At 34.4% G+C, this 13807-nt stretch overlaps 1 protein-coding gene across 4 annotated transcripts in view; it reads right to left on the bottom strand.

Moving 5' to 3' along the window:
- Positions 1–13807, bottom strand: part of SOX6 (SRY-box transcription factor 6) — a 487451-nt gene that overhangs the window by 363256 nt on the left and 110388 nt on the right. For all 4 annotated transcript variants that reach the window (XM_087950911.1, XM_087950909.1, XM_087950910.1 and 1 more), the window contains exon 3: positions 13580–13670. The gene's annotated coding sequence lies outside the window, so the exon portion shown is untranslated. The remainder of the gene's footprint in view (positions 1–13579; positions 13671–13807) is intronic.

Raw genomic sequence — 13807 nt, 5'->3', positions numbered from 1 at the left:
CCAAAATCAAACGAAGGAGTTATCAAGCAAAGAATGAAAGAAGGACAACATAAATCCAGATTTAGACCTGGATTGAGTATGTGTTCACCCCTGGCTTATGAACTACTCTTTATAGATGTAATGAAAATTCAGATCAATTTTATACTATGTAGTCAAAGGTTAACATTACATTCAAATACTGACCTGTGTTCTCTGCATATTACAATATGTTTGGCTTAGTTTCTCCTTTTTAAATTTTTTTATAATCTTTTCTTTTTCTCATGAATGCTAGAGGAGTAAAAATCAGTAAGAAAACTAAAGGTTTTCCCCAATCTGATAATTTTTGAAAGAATGCTTTTCAAGTGGGAGTCCTTTCAAAGAAGTGGTTCCTCATGATTATGATAGCTTGTGCAAAACAGAACTGGATCCTACTGTATTTAAAATTTTACTTATTAGAAATGTTCCTATAACATTTCTTTTTACAATAATCTCAAACCCATCTTAACACATCTGAGAAGACATGCTAGAAAAACATTATTTTAACTGGCTTGCTTTCAACATCTTAGATGGACACATCTTAGTTTTTTTTAATATAGTAAATTAAATGGCCTTGCAGTAATATTTTTATATTTCATTTGTATAATGTATAGACTGGTCTGTGACCATAATAAAGATTTGATTTGATTATTTAATGTATACCCCATCCGTCTAGTGCTGATGCAATATAATGGCAATTAACAAGAATGACAATCAATAAAATCCAATGCTAGGCTCCCCTGTTCTTCGAATATACCACTCTATTTAGAAGCATGTATCCATTTGAAAATACTGTTGTTTCCTTATTTAGTTGGCTGTCATCTTTCCTTTTGCTTTCTGCTATGGGTTGCATCCACAGCTGCTGACCCCGAGCATATGCCGACTTAATCACGGTAATTGCCTCATCCTAGGAAATGATGCCAGGCAAACTTTACCAAGTGATGAGCTTGATACCTAGCACCTCAACTAATTGTGGGAATTGGCCTCACATATCAGCAATTTGGGCTAAAGAAGATGCTGTCAATCATTTGGACATTTCAAAGAGTATCTTCTCCAAGTATCAGAAAATAGCAGCCTCATTGCAAGCAATTTATTCCTACCTGTACTTTCCTCCCCACAAATTAAACAACTAAATTCATACTATGCCAAACTCTTCTCTTCCTGGCAGCTCTTGTATATATATTTTATCTGTTTCACTTACTGTTTTTCCTTTCAGAATATAAATAAAACTTAACCTCTTTTGATTGACAGCAAGAAACAACAATATTTAATTAACATCTTTCATTTGTAACAAATCTTACAAGCTCCACCTAGTTAATAATGCTGCTTAAAAGTATTTCTCCACTGTTTTGAACAAAAAAAAGCTCTTTGAGAAAAGCTCAGAACATTGTGTTCTTAATTCAAAAGCACATGCCAAATTAATTATGGTCTTATGCTTTGACCAAAAGTAGGATTTGAGGGATTTTCTCTTTTTAAATCAAAGAATTCTTAAGTAATTTATGAATGATACTGAAATAATGTTTGACTTAGTTGCTAACATGCTGTTAACTTGTAGTGTTCAAAGGTGTTTTGAAAACAATCCCATTGGCAGAACATGTATTAAAAGCCATATCTCCTCAAAACTTTATTCAATGTAACAAAAGCTGCATTAAGCTGAAACAGAAATGTTTTCAGATTATTGTTCTTGATCATGTAACCTATCTAGTACTTTTGCAACAGTTTGTTTTCTAAAATTCAAGCATCCATTGCTAAATTAAAATAATGGCTTTGAATATCTAATAATCATTTATTTGATAATGGACCGATATTTTTCATTCTATGAGGTACAAGATTTGATGTGGACTTCACCTGCATTTCTAGAGGCAGTAAAGTACTTTAATGTAATTAGATGTGCATAGTCTTTCTATACTTTAGCAAATCTTTGCTGAACCATTAGTCACAAAGGTTTTTGTAAAGTTATTTTCATAATAAAGCAGATACTGCACTGTTTGCATATATGGGAAAATTTATACATTTACATCTTTGGAAACTCTGTTTTTAAAACACAAACTTCACCCAAAGATTTCATGATTATTTTGATTTCGATGCCTGTACTGATCAGAGAGAACAATGTCCTTTTCTCAACAAAGCTTTCTCATCTGAATCATGAATGGCACAACTTCTAAGTACACATTAAAAAGAGAAAAAAGATCCTACAGTAGATAAAGGACATGAATTGCAATGTATCCACAAAATCTTACTGTAAAGGTATTAGATGGTCAATGACATTATGCTATTGGAGACCGTCACAGGTAAGACAAAAGACTTATTGAGATAATAGGGATTTACAACCAGTCAATACATTAACATCTGCATTATGTGAACTGAACACGTGATCAGATAAGCCCTAAATTTGTGAGAGAATGACTGAAGCCTGCTTCTTCTGAATTACAGGTCTGATCCAAAATATCCAAAAATGCAAAAATGCATTCACACATGCACACACACACACACACACACAGGATTGCCCTTGGAGAAACATGTGCTTGGGCTAAAGCTGACATCATTAAGCTTTGATACTTTCCTGTAGATGAATTGGAAGATCTAAATCAAAGAAATGCAACCAAAATAACATTTTTGGCAGGGGTAACTCTCTAGAATTCTAGGAAGGTAAGGATGTTGAGGATCAGCAATCAATGATTACTAGAGAAGTACTGTTTAGTACTATTTAAAGAAAATGTCTGTTGAGGGAACTTAAATCAAAACGGAAGACACATCATCTATCCTTCATTTCAAGATCTATTGTTGATGTTATCTAAATATATAAATATAATTGCTTATTTGGTCCATGAGGAGGACCAAAATACATTAAAAGAAAATTGTGTTCGCAAACAGATTTGTTTGTAGCTTAGAGATCACTAAAATGAATGAAAACTAAAAAGTCTACAAGGGTTTCATTCTGTATTACAAAGTGCTTTCAGTGTTTTCAACACCCTGGCTTTTCCATACTTACGACAACCACACTGCTGCATCCCTGTGATAACAGGCTCAGAGTAAAATAAAGCTCAACATCTTTAAGATTAATGTAGCAGATAGAAAATTAAGCAAAATAGACAGTAAGAAACTCAAGATGCACGGAGATCATTTTAAAAGAAGAATCATACAAGGCAGTTTAGGAAGATTGTGCATAAGCTGGGTCTTTTTTATTCTTTTAGTGCGCAACACAGAAAAATGGTCATAGACAAGGTGACCCCTCTCCCACTCAATAATCTCACTTCTATGCTTGAAGAGATCAAGAAATAAAGGAGTTTATTGATTATTCGGGCTCTGAATGTTTGTCACAGAATAAACTATAATGAACCTAAAATAATTAAGTCAAGAGTGACAAAGGGCTCCTCATGTATCTACTAAAGACGTTACCTCATTTTAACTCTGGGGGAGGGGGTCCCATTTCAATTTGCCCATATTATTTAGTTCTGGAAAAGTTCCTTTTGACATAAATACTCACTCTTTGTTCTCCTTTTATTCTCTAAGGAAATGTTCTCCACAAATTGTATAGAATTACTCAGGTCTTTTATACAACTGTTTTTCCACTCATCATGTGGTATAATCCCAACCAGTGCAAGGAATGTTGCTAGGGTGTTTGCAGAAAAATACAGATAAAGCACATCAAATACTGTTTTTTTTTTATATCATCATTTTTTCAGGTAAAGCATTTTCCCCACAACCCTACCACTTTTGATTAACACTGTCATTGTTAATTGTTCATCACAATTTTGAAGATTATTATTAAAAAGCTAGAGTCCACCCCTTCCACAAGTTGAGATACAGAATAAAATGTGCAGGGTTAGAATTAAGTTTGGATTAGAACTAGATTAGAAATGTTTGCCTTTTATTGAAAGAACATGATGTAAAGATGAAGAAAGCTCTCATCAACTAGGAATTAATTCATATTAATTGCACATGGAACAGCTGAGTGTAGAAACTGCAAGTCAAAGAAAGCTTCAACTATTACATTACATTTAAAAAACATGGTCATGAAGATGCACTCCTGTAAACTCTAACATTTATCCTTGTAGTTTTAATTTAATATCTGAATTGACCATTATTTTTATATGTATGTATGTATGTATGTATGTATGTATGTATGTATGTATTAAGAATGGCTCAACTATAATAACCATACCTAGAAGAATATACCAATCTAAAATGTTATATAATTATAAAAATTGAACCAATTGTGCTTTTTTAGTGTAGCTTTTGATTTCCCCAAATTTATCTCTTGCACTTGTTATTAAAGTTCATTAAATACACTAAGAGTATGACTTTCTAGTAATCTCTTCTCCAATGGTTAGATATTGTCTGCTGTTTAGTTTGTTTTACATTCAAGACCTTGTAGTTTGCCTCTTCCTAATATGTAGAAACTTGCAGGATCTAATCATGCTGAAATATCTGCTTGTTCCATTTCAGAGAGGCTTCATTTTCCTCTTATTTATCTATATGTTGCCAATATAAGTACAGGAAGTGAGAGACATTGTGCTAACAGGACTATAGAATTGATGAATAAAAACCGTAACACTCACCCACTCGCCCCCCAGACTAAGCTGCTAAATAAGTAGTGAATTAATTTCTGTAAAGTACTCTAACATTACAAAGGTGTGTTGAAAGGTGTCTGCTCATGTTTCAAATTAAACGCACTGCTGGTCAGCATTAGCACCTCGGCTTTGAACAGCAGCCATTTGCCTACACTTCAGGGGTTGGGAAAAACGGATTTTCCGTTCACACTGGAATAATTAGAACATGTCAGGAAGAATTAATTTCCTCATTTTTCAAAAGGATACACAGAAATTACCATGTTATTATATGACAGGGTCCCTTGGAGAATTGTATTAAATTTAATTTCTAGCGCAGCCCACACAACAAATTAAAGTCATAAATAAGATGGAAAGAAGCAGGACGCAGAGCATATGTTTATGGCAATGAGTGAAGCCAAGGGACCAGAAACAACTATCTTCATTTCATTTTATTTAAATCAGCCAGACACTGTGTATCTGAATGACAGCACTTGTTAATGGTGCTGAGATTATAGGCTCCTTAATTTTAGAAAAACAGTTACTAGACAGTTGGCATTCAAACTGTAGGCTTTCAAAAAGCAGACCCTCATTTAAATGTTATTTTCTTGCATAACCCTATGGTCATGCTCTAACTTCTGCATAAGATACACATTTTAACCTTCCCCCCCTCCTCTAATAGCAACAACTCAATCCATTGATTTGCTGATTGACCACCACACAAAAATATTTGGGATGAGCAGTATCAATAGAGGATGGAAAAAACAAACACTCAGGTAACTTTATCGTTATAAACTATATGTAGTCCTTGACTTACAACCACAATTCAGCCAGTGGTGCAATTCAACCGGTGTAACAACTGGTTCGGTGATCGTGCGCTTTGCCCGAACCAGTCCAAACCAGTAGAATCCCACCCCTGAATTCAAGCCAAAATTTCTGTTGTGAAGGGAGACATTGGTTAATTGAGTTTTGCCCCATTTTACCACCTTTCTTGCCTCAGTTGTTAAGTGAATCACTGCAGTTGATAAATTAGTAACCCGGATGTTAAGTGAATCTGGCTTCCCCATTGACTTTGCTTGTAAGAAGGTTCTGAAAGGGGATCACAGCGACGGTTATAAATGTGAACCGGTTGCCAAGCATCTAAATTCTAATCACATGACCATGGGGATGCTGCAAAGGTCATAACTGTGAAAAATAGTCATAAACCATATTTATCAGTGCTGTTTTAACTTTGAATGGTCACTAAACGAATTGTTATAAGTTGAGGACTACCTGTAATTAGCAATCTCGGGACTGCCATTTTAAGAAAATATTTTGGCAATGAAGGGAGGTTTTCATTTCAATTGTCTAAGATTTCTTCATCCTGAGTAGATCCAGAGCAAAAGACTATGGCTTTTTTTCTCCTTAAAGGTCTTAAATGCTGTCGCCAGGTGTCAATAGCTAAAAACAAACTCAGAAGACCAAAAAAAGATGGCACCTGTCAAGGAGAAGGCAAAGTCTGGAAGTATTTGCATTAGTTTTAAAAATAAATTTGAAGCCTGTTCTTGGAGCTGATCCCCAGTATAGAATTTATATGCACTTCTCTTAACTGCACTGCTGCATATGATTTTAAAAAAATTATGTTATTGCATTTCAAGACTCCAAAGGGGATTTGCGTCATAACACTTTAAAAGTTTAAAGAATTAAAACAATAGAACAGAATACTAACACTAAGTACTCTAAACTAAAAACGCCCACCTGTGTTTTTGAAGAGCCAACTGGAAACCCCCGTTTAAAAAAGCAAGCAGGGAGCATGCATCCTGCAATAGGCCATGCATTAGGGCTGCGGATATCATAGAAAAGGGCCTGCTTGCATAAAGGTGCTAAGACAAAATATACAGGGAAAGAAGACGACCCAACGTTCTAGACAAGAATAAAAAGATGGGAATAAGTCCTTTCATGTTTGCCTCTTACATCTAAATCATTGTTCTAAAGATCTCAACTCGTAGATTAAAAGCCTAAAACTATGAGATAAAACTTAGCTCTAACCATGAACATGCAAAATAATAACGATTCTATTATTTCCTTTCCAATAGGCAAAACATTGTACAAGTGTAACCCCGTGAACTTGTTTGTACAATGTTTTTCTTCCACTTCAATGAAAGTCACAAAGAAATTTTCAACTAATGGTCAGATTATGCACCATTAAAGTCAACTCACGTGCATTCTAATAGTGTTAATAAAAATTTAATAAAGCATCATAAAATATTAACAGTGCTCCAATATACTTTAATACCTGCATCTCTTTTATGTTGTGAATGCTTCAAGCTTTTGTTACCCATGTTATGGATTAAAATATTAAAATTGGATGCAACGACATGGAACAATAGTACTTGTACTCACTTTATTGTAGAAAGCAGAAAATCCTATACTCATTTGAACATAAAGACAAAAAATATATGACCATTCTACATTTCAGTAAATAAGCTACCATATTTATTTAAAATCCAAAGAGCAGTAGTTTATAAAATATTCTTCCATTATGGCAATTGCAGTAAAATTGGCCTCCATTCTATTTAGCAATGAACAAGACTTACTGCAAAGCAAACAGATATTAGAACTGACTACAATGATAATGGAGAAAAGTCTTTTAAAAAATCCAGAACTGTGAAAAAGAAGTGTGTGATATTCTTGTTGGCATTAATCTCCTCTCTTTAAACTTTGTCATGTATAATATAAAAAATATACGAAGATACAGAGTGCTGAGGCATGATCTTCTTTAGTAATTTTTCAACTATCACAATGGCAAGAGATTTGCAAGTGTCAATCTCATTGTTAGCAGCTCTGGTTTCTTGCTTGTTATCTTGTCAGTCTTGAAACAGAGCAAGAGTGGTACCTTTTGCTGCCATGGATATCAACACTCCCTTGGGTGCAACAAACTTTAAATAATTTGTGAATCAATTAACTGGCAATTCAGCACACAGCTCAAATTTCACACTCTCAGGTCACTGCATCATCAGCCTGATATGAATCATAACATTTTGGGGAAAAGTTCATAATTGAAATCATTAATTAATTTAACAGGACTTTTAGTTATGCATTGCATTACACAGCTATAAAGGGGCAGGGATTAATTAGTTGTCTCTTTGACAGTTCTCTTTACTTGAAGGAAAACTTTTCCAGCAGTATCTTGGCAAATATTCAAGGCAGCATAAACTTCTAGCAGGATGCTACGAATTGTGATGGAAGAAGGAAGGAGCCTCTATTGTGGGCTTAGTTTGATTTAAATTGGATATTGGCCACATGCCAAGGCTTTATCTTGCTAAGCATTTGGCTTATATGAAATCTCTCTTGCCTGGCTCTTAATACGTACACCATTTCATGCAAGTTAAGAGTTAACCCATCAACTCTAGCAGAGACTTTTGGCATTCTAACACTGCATGTGCATCAGATAGCCAGATCCTTTCAACAAGACAGTGGCAATAGAGAATTATTAGGCAAGGATATACAGTACTTTGCTCCTGATGAGCTTCAGGTTCCAATTATTTAGGTCAACATTCTATCCCACAATGGTGGCAAAAAATGATGGGTATAATATTGAAATTCATCTTATGTGCAAAACTCCCCAGTAGGGGGTTATAGAATGAATGCCAAATGCTAATCAACAGGACAACAAAGCTTGAAAACTCTTAAGTCTTCATAGACTCTTCTGAGTTAAAATGGGTTTGGCCTGCTGCCAAGGTGACAAGACTCACATCATCTCTACCACAATCATACATGAGTCTGCCAGACGTAGTCAGCTTCAGCTTTTGGTCTGGCCCTCAGGCTAGCAAACTCACAGTGAAATTTGAGGGAGGATCATGTCAGCTCAAAACAAATGTTATGCATTGTTATCTTCCACCTGCTAATAATTTGCCTGCACATGTATTCTTCCATTCTCTCAGGGGAAATGCAACAGAGCATGTCTTCTGATGTCCAGAGAACAGCAGAAAACAGGGTTCCTAAAGCTGTGATAATTTATACTGTAATCATTGCTTAAGACCCATACAAAAGGATTTTTAATCACTTGAGGAGACAGAGAACTGTACACTTAAGCTTACACAATATGTCAGCACTTTATATTATCTATTTACCCACTACTACCCTGTTTCTCCAACAATACGGCCTCCCCCAATAGGAAGTCCCAGCATGTTTTATAGGCATGAAATGAAATTAAGCCCCTCTCCCCAAATTAAGGCCTATATTAAAACATGCGAAATGGGGGGGAATGGTGGGGGGGCTTGCCGTTAGGAAGTACTTTTGTTGCACACCCGGATATGGTGCTGCCTGCGTTGACCCCGATACGAAGTGCTCCACCAACGCCGAGGTCAACATCCAAGCCGTCGCCACCCACCCACCCAAAGATGCAAGGGGGGGAATTAAGTCACCCCCAAAAAGAGAGCCTAGCCATTTTTTCGGGGCTCAAAAAAAAAAAAAGACCCGGCCTTATTATATGAGAAACACGGTAGTATAATGTTAACTAATCAATGAATGCTACAAAATACAGTAATCTCAAACCACTATTCTAAGTAAACCTGTGTAGTCTATCTACAGGTATTCTTGTACAGATATAAATACTGTTTGAACAGAAATGTCATATCTACAGTACATGTGATTTGCTATATATGTGAACAGATTTCAGTGCTTTTGATAGTTATTTCAATAAATCTCGTTATTTACTAAAAGTTTATCTCTATCACTCCTCTGTTCTAACTTCTCCAATCTCCTTCCTATACTTTCTGAATGAGATTCCAAATCAACCATAGTAACTTTTGCTATTTCCTACAAAATTCATTTCAGATGTTTAAGCCAAGATTTTGAAGGTCTATAATGCATTATTCAATAATATATTTGCAATCTCTAAAAAGATATTCTAGTTCAGGAATCTAACCAATCTGAACCAAGAGCCTTATGGTAAGTTTTTTGAAAAGGAAGAATTTCAGGAATGAAAACCTATGCCTATAGTAAGTCACTATTGCTAATCTCAAACCTGAATAAAAGGGGATAAAAGTGTTCTAATAGATGGAAAAGGAGATAGGTCTACCATAAGTCTATCATCATTCAAAAAGTTTTTTGAAATATCATAATAGTCATCAATATCTCAAAATTAATTCTCTCTTTCCCAAAATAGGACTACTATGACAAAATATGGAACAATTTATCTTCTTCCTCCTTTTGCCTCATATTCCTTGCCTCAGTATGACATCCTTATATCCTGTGGCTGAGATTAGATATCATATTATAATATGGTTTGTTTGGTTATTGCTTAATATGATGTGTGAACCCTGGCCACATCACTTCTTTTCCAGTCATGGATTTATTTCATGAGCCAAAATACACAATATACACAGCACGCAGTTAAATTATATGCAAATGATGGCAATCTTTTTTGGAAATACAGTATGAAAAAGGGAGGAAAACATAAACTTTCTTTCTAGACTGTATAATCTGATTGGACTGTATCCCTCACATGGCTAGGCTTCTTAAGAAAAAAGTATTCATTGGTGCCAGCAGGAACTCTTTTTTCCCCATTTTCTACTATTTGTGGAAGGCCTTTTAGTTCCACTTGCAATGAGGATAAAATAAATAAGATAATGCAGTGATTTATCAGTAAAGGAATATCCATACATCTGTAACTAATAACAATACTGCAAGTAGAACTAAATGCTATTCATTAGGCATAACATGTCATTTGGCCCACAATCTCATCTTCTGATTTCTTACTCTCTCCTTTTATTATTGGAGGCAGCCACTCTAAACAAGTTATACTCCATGCTACTGAGAAGAAAGATTAGCAATTAAAACATTAGTTCCACCCCCACCAAATGCCCTGTTATTATCCTCATTGTTCTCCGAATACAGAACACAACACTTCTGTGGCAGGAAGCCTTCTCTGTCCATGAAATTTTCCTGAAATTTGTAATCCTGGAAAATCAAGATTCAGAACCAAGAATGGGCAACCAGTAACTACATGCAGGCCCCAAAACATCTGCAGATCATTTTGTTTTTAATTAATATAATATTCAACATCTATGTATTAAGAAATTCCCTCAACTCTATCCACCCAATAATATCACTACATCACTGAATAACCCTCTGTGGTCCCTGGAAACTAAAATAATAATTTTAAAGGCATGACACCCACCCACCCCATTGAAAACTGTTGCCCACTCCTATTTCTAAATCATAAGGACACGTTCTACCAAAGGATGGCTGGCTATAGCACTGAAGTTCATAGTATGCCCACTACAGTCACTATTGTATGATTCATATAAAATTTCAGTTAAAATGAAATACATTGTAAGGCTTCTCAAAGTCAAATCAGCATTTTAAAAATGGGACAGAGAACATCAGGCCAAAAATGGGCCTATCAATGAAATTATTACATCATTCTGTGAGCTAACATCACTCAAAAGCAATGTTAAAAGTATAATTATACAGAAAGATGCAACCAGAAGCTTTTATAATTTTATAATTTTCTAAAAACACATAGAATTGGATTAGTGGCAGCACAGGGAAAATAAGACAATGTATTAGCTTCTCGGCTAAGTATTAATAATAGTACAAGGAATTCTCAGGGTAAAATATATTACTCGAATCTGATAAACCAGAAATTTTTAAAATTTGACACTGGTCTGCACAGCCAAGTTTCAAACGTTTTATTTGCCCATTATCTCTGTAAAAAAATCATCGATACTATTGTGTCAGTAACAACTTGTAAGGCTTCTAATTCATTTTCATCAGATTTGTAGAAGACATCCTTCCTTTGTTCCTATTGTTTTGGAGGTATACAATATTTTTTTAATAATTGTTTCCTTTTTCTTTTAATTGTGCTTTTGTTACAATGAAAGTTATTAAAGATCTTGCTGGTTGTTCATCTTTTGATCTCATTGTGAAAACTATAATTTTAATTGAGATTCTGGCATGAAAATACATTGTCCTCAATAATTAATCCTGTGGAATCTTATTTTATAAAAGGATACCAAGCATCAGATAATATCTGATTATTAATTGGTTTTATTCAGTTTTAACCACTTTTCCTTGAGGAGTTCAAGATGACATATATAGCATTCCCTCCTCCAATTTTTTTTTACAAAAATAACCTTGTGACAAATATTAGATATTCAATCTGATAAACTGAATTGGCAATTAGTTAGTTTTTGTCTAGCTACATAAAAACCTTTTAACAAGTAGAGTGTATATTTATTGAATGTGCTTTAACTAAATATGTTTAATGATTGGATTATAATGTGGTGTTTGAATCAATTAGCCATTGCTATTTATAAGAATATTTGATATGCCATATATTGAATGTACAATATTTATTAAAAACATCCATACATTTCAAGTATTGCAATACATTTTTAAAAATCTTTTAAAGATCTGGTGCAATCTACTAATTCATTCCCCAAAAGGTATTACAGATGGGATTTTTTTCCTTGAGCGCTGAACACACAAATATTGATCATTCCAGACAAAGCATTAATTTTTGCCATTACTTTTAAAAATTACTTATACCTATTATATGAAAAAAGAACTAGATTGCTTCATTCATAATTTCCAGTTTCATTTGAAAATGAAAAAAATATAATGCTTGGATGAAAAAGAGTTATTCCTAAACAATAAGATTTTTAGAGCATACAATATAATAGCAAATATGCTCTACCTGACAGAGTTCAGTTATTCTTAAAATGTTTTTTTTAAAAACTGATTTCTTTATGAAAACCATAATTGGATTCAAATTTAGAATTAGCAGAATTCCGCTTATAAAAGGATAGATTTTTTTTTTGGTTGATCCTCCTTTCCTTATGTAGTTTTCTGAGCTTCCTAAAACAATTCGGACTGGAGCATAGCACCCACTCTGAAATGGGGGAAATAGTGGTATAGCCATAATGGAGAAGGGAAAATCTAGGGAAATCACCATTCCCTTTCATTCCTCCAGTACAGTAAGAAATTTCTGCTCAGCCTCAGTTCTCTTCACAAACAGAAACAGACCTTTTCCAAGTTTGCATCAAACCATAGATCTGAAAGTTAATTCTCTTCAACAAAAATTATTAATGCTGATACATGGAAATGCTTTACCATTTCTGGTGGAATTCACCTACGATCTTTTGATGGTATGAATTTAAATAAAGTGTAGTTCAGCTGTATGATTCAGAAAAGTCCTCTTCCGGGATTAAGAAATTAAATTACAAGGTGGCATATACTGAGAAGCGAAGGAGGATCAGAATATGTGTTAAAGTAGGTTTAGTGGTTAATGCTCCTGGGTAAGAAATGATAAACAAAAGCTACTCTTATGTCAGCTTTTGTAATTCTCAGTTGCTTTTGGAAGTGGCTGTGATTATTCAATAATGACTGTAAAACTTCCAGCACAATCCCAACTACTAGGAAACAACAAGGGAGAGTTAGATACAAATGGAATTTTAGGAACCGTTTCTTGGAAGTTCAGTGTAAAATTCTAGCCATCTTCTCACCTGTCAAAGTAATGTAGCCTTATAAATTTGAAATATTGAATTTCTGCTTCCAGAGTATATTAACTCCACTGGAGTAAAATGTACTAGCTGCTAGAAAATGCTATTGTCACTGTTAGTTATCCCAGTATGCTTTCATACAAAAGCATGTATTGTTTTTTGTAATCATCTGCTGTTTAGGTACACTTAAAGTACATCTGTACAATGGCAGGAATGTCCTGTATAACTTCATAATAAATTCTAATGTCACTTTTAATTTCTGCAGTCACACAGTCATTTCAAACCACGGGGAATCATCTATTCAAAAATCTGTTGTAGTAAAATACATCTTCATTTCACAGAGCCAAACAATGGTGTTTTTCAACGTCATAAATGTATGTTGTTGAAAAATGAAACTTACAAATTTACACTTATTTTGTATTGCCTGAACCTCACATCCAGACAAAAAGTTTGAGATATAAAGACACTAAACGGAGAATGGTAGGCAAGGAAAAAAAACATTTTAGCTAAGTATGTAGAAGTTACCTGGCCCCGTCACAGGCTCGCTCTGAGTTCTAGCAGTGTTCCGTGATAGTTGTCATCAGAAATGAAAATATCAGGATGGCAGCTAACAGGCCTAAAGAAAACAAAGGGGTGGAAAGTATGTAAGGGCACATCATTTTTTAGCAGCTTCCGGCAAACGAGTGAAGAGTTTTACTTATTTTTAAAAGATGCAATATTCTGTTTTTACTATTCAGTTTTGAAGATGATGAG

This window comes from Notechis scutatus, chromosome 1, assembly GCF_049901735.1.
Source record: "Notechis scutatus isolate UNSWTSFEM ecotype Mainland chromosome 1, rNotScu1.2, whole genome shotgun sequence".
Taxonomy (NCBI): Eukaryota; Metazoa; Chordata; class Lepidosauria; order Squamata; family Elapidae; genus Notechis; species Notechis scutatus.
Note: the sequence above shows the minus strand (reverse complement) of the source record. Positions and strands in the feature narration are given on the sequence as shown.